Source organism: Pterocles gutturalis, unplaced genomic scaffold (assembly GCF_000699245.1).
Source record: "Pterocles gutturalis isolate BGI_N339 unplaced genomic scaffold, ASM69924v1 scaffold50996, whole genome shotgun sequence".
In the NCBI taxonomy this organism is placed as follows: domain Eukaryota; kingdom Metazoa; phylum Chordata; class Aves; order Pterocliformes; family Pteroclidae; genus Pterocles; species Pterocles gutturalis.
This window is the reverse complement of record NW_010102432.1, coordinates 16,060-19,283: the sequence shown is the minus strand read 5'-3', so window position 1 is coordinate 19,283 and position 3,224 is coordinate 16,060.

Genomic DNA, 3,224 nt, shown 5'->3' with positions numbered 1-3,224 from the left:
TTTGGATAAGAGTTAAGACTATCTTTTGCAGATTGGACACTGGAGATTCTGAGCATCTGCAGTGTTTGAACCATTATTTTCTAATATTGCTATATTATTTTTCAAGGGAATTTGATTGAAAAAAAGTGAAGCCAGAGAGTTCCAAGCATAGTGCAGAAGTAAGGACACAAATCTCCTTTTAATTCTAATCTTCAGGTAATCTGTGCTATGCTGTCCTTGAAACCTAGTATGCAACAGTCTAAGTGCTGATTTGGGCGGAATTTTAAATGGCTATTAGCCACTGTGATTTGGCATTGAGTCTTTCTGGTATTTTGATGCTAAACTTTAATTTGGCTCTGTAACCAGGCCAGAATTGGTGAGCTGCTTTTGCAAAGGAGGAAAATAGGGTATGTTTGAAGAACTAATTTTAAAGCAGGATCCTGGAGCCATAGCTGCACTACTGAGGATTTATCCCTCGCTAGGTAGTTTGTTGCTGTTTGTCATCCTTTGCAATCACTGAGGTCTCTCTCCTACCAGCCTATGATTGTTAGAAAGGAAGAATTTTGACCTTTTTTGTTGATCAGATCTTACCTTTTGTCAGGAGCTTTTATGATCTTTCCATAGTGTTTGTGGTTGACATGATGCCTTTGTGAACAGGGACGACTAAAAATAATGTAAGGGTGTTCTGCTTTTATACTGTTGGAAGAGTTTCTGTACGATGTGGACAGACTGCTGGACAGACCGCTGCAGATAACCTGCTTGCAGTGGTCGAAGCAGCCGAAAGACAAATAGCTGGCTATGACCACCTGGGAAGATCTAAACAAACATTACCCATTGGCACCTCTGTGGTGACCTGGTGGCACCCAACAGTTGAGTCAGCCTGGGAGTAACTGCATGAGATGTAATGACCTGGGGTGTGTAGGCAGGGACATTAAATGATCCAGCAGTCACCTGGCATTACATAGCAGGATTCTAAACCATCTCAACTCCTATATTTGATAAAGGAAGTCTGGTAGTTCCATTTTCTTATTATTATTCTCTTACACTTCCTGCAAGTGTTCTTTTGGAATGGTGGCATACCAAGGTTGCCTTGATCCTTATCTAGGTTATTTTTGTTGTTGTTTGGTTTGTTTTAATTCACAGTGGCATAGCCATGGGCACCTGCTGAAGCTGCTGAGGTGTAATTGTTCCCTGCTGTCCATTTATACCCAGCCTTGCTTCAGAAAGGTTCTGTGAAAGGTCCTTCTGCTGTTTTTCTTCAGTAATTACTCCATGTGCAAAAGCTTTCCTAATATGCTCATGGCGTTCAAGGCTTTTTCTGCAAGCGCAGGGCTAGTTACAGATAGAGAATACTTGTGTTATCTGACGGACAATGGCTTTCTAGTAGGAGAATTAAGGTGCAGTTCTTGCTGGCATCTAGCAACCTTGTTTGCATTTCCTCATGTTTCATCATTCCCCATTTCTGATGTATCAATGATCTCTTTGTATGCAAGGAAGAGAGTGTCAGATTTTGTTTTGCGGAAGTCAGTGGTGGTTTTGCTGTTCGCCAAAGTGAAGCATCAATTTCATCTGGCGTGTGTAACAAAAGGGAAGTTCCTCTCACAGATAAACACCATTTCTAGTTCCAATGGTTTTTATCACAACCCTTTTGATAATTGGTGCTTTTATGAAAGACTTTGGATGACTGAGGCTTTTCATTTGAGAGAGAGGGATCTCATTTGTCTGTCATTCTTCTACAGTTTGAGCTTGTGGCAGGCAAAAGCTTGAAAACATAACGGATGTGCACCTTAGAGTCTTGGGGGAAATAAAAATTGTATTTCTTTTCTTCCTAATCTCATGATCTGGTGCTTACTTTTTCTGAGCATGTGGGGTTTTCTCTACTGGGTTTCGGTATTCACCTGTTTTATAGCAGCTTCCAGTTACGGATCTCCAAGGTCTAACTTCTTTGCAGTGCAGGAGGAATTCCAGCAGCCCTACACCTGTGGAAAGTATTATCACCCTACATTACATGGATGCTTCTGAGCTGCAGAGAGATTAGTTCTAAGAGCAAGGCTGAGACATGCACAACATTGGTGTTAACTTTCTTTTCTTCAACTTCACCAGTTCCTCATCATGTTGTTAAATGAATTGTGCAAATGAGTACTTCTCGTTACTAAGCACAGATATAGGTACCTGTCCCTCTGCTATTTACAATCTGCGTGGCCAGCATTACACGCATGGGTTTGGAGGAAGCTTGGCATCTCGCAACAAAGTAGATTTTAAAGTACGTTAGCCTGACGCTACTAAAGGCAGGGTAGAATCTGATCCTGGATCCCCCCAGTGTTTTATCGGCACATTGTCCTGAAGCCTGGTATCAGTTTCTTCCCTGGCACTCTTAGTCAGAATGTGGTAATTGGGTTTGCATAAGATAAATTAATGCAGCTTCCGTCATTGCCTTAGGAAGCCGGTTCAGTGTATAGGATGCTACGTGATCTTTGCAATGACCACCTCATTTGGCTGTTTTGCTTGCTCCCGCCCCCCAGCTTATAAAGTAGATTCATGTTTGCAGTATACATAGGTCATAATGGCTGACCTGAATGGCTAAACAGTTCCAGCTGAATGGCACAAGCTCATTCTACGAGCTGCATTAGCTGTGCTTTACATTTCAGTTCTGGGTATGGGCAGTAATTGCTGATTAGGATCTCAATTACACTAAATATAGCAACAAACATTCTGAACCCTTGATTCTGCGTCATTTGTGTAGTTAATATTTGGTGTACTTTTCTCAAGTTAATCTTGGCAGCTAGTGCTAACTGAATTTACTGATGCGTAGTACCTTCTTCCTGACAAATATAAAAGTTTTGAAATAATTTTATTTTCACAAATTAAAAGATCTGGATACAATGACACAGATCCAGTTCAGCGGCAGTAAGTCAGACTGTGTGCGCGTATTCTCTGTAGGAATAGCAGGTAGTATAAAAATGAAAAATATTTTTGATTATCAGATGAGACAAATGTTACTTTAAAGAAGTTGTTCTGGTGGTGTGTTATGAAAAAAGTTTGCAGACTAGCTTTGCAAAAGAAGTCGTCACTCCTTTGGGCCTAAGCTGAGTAACTATCTAAAGAGGGCGGTTTTGTTGGATGTGAGCCCTTCTGAAAACTTGTCTGTGATTAAGCCTCTAAATGAGAGCGATCTGCCAAGAATCAGTGGAGCCTAGATACCAGAATTTCAGCGCTTTTGCTTGTAAGAAAGTTTTAGATGCTGG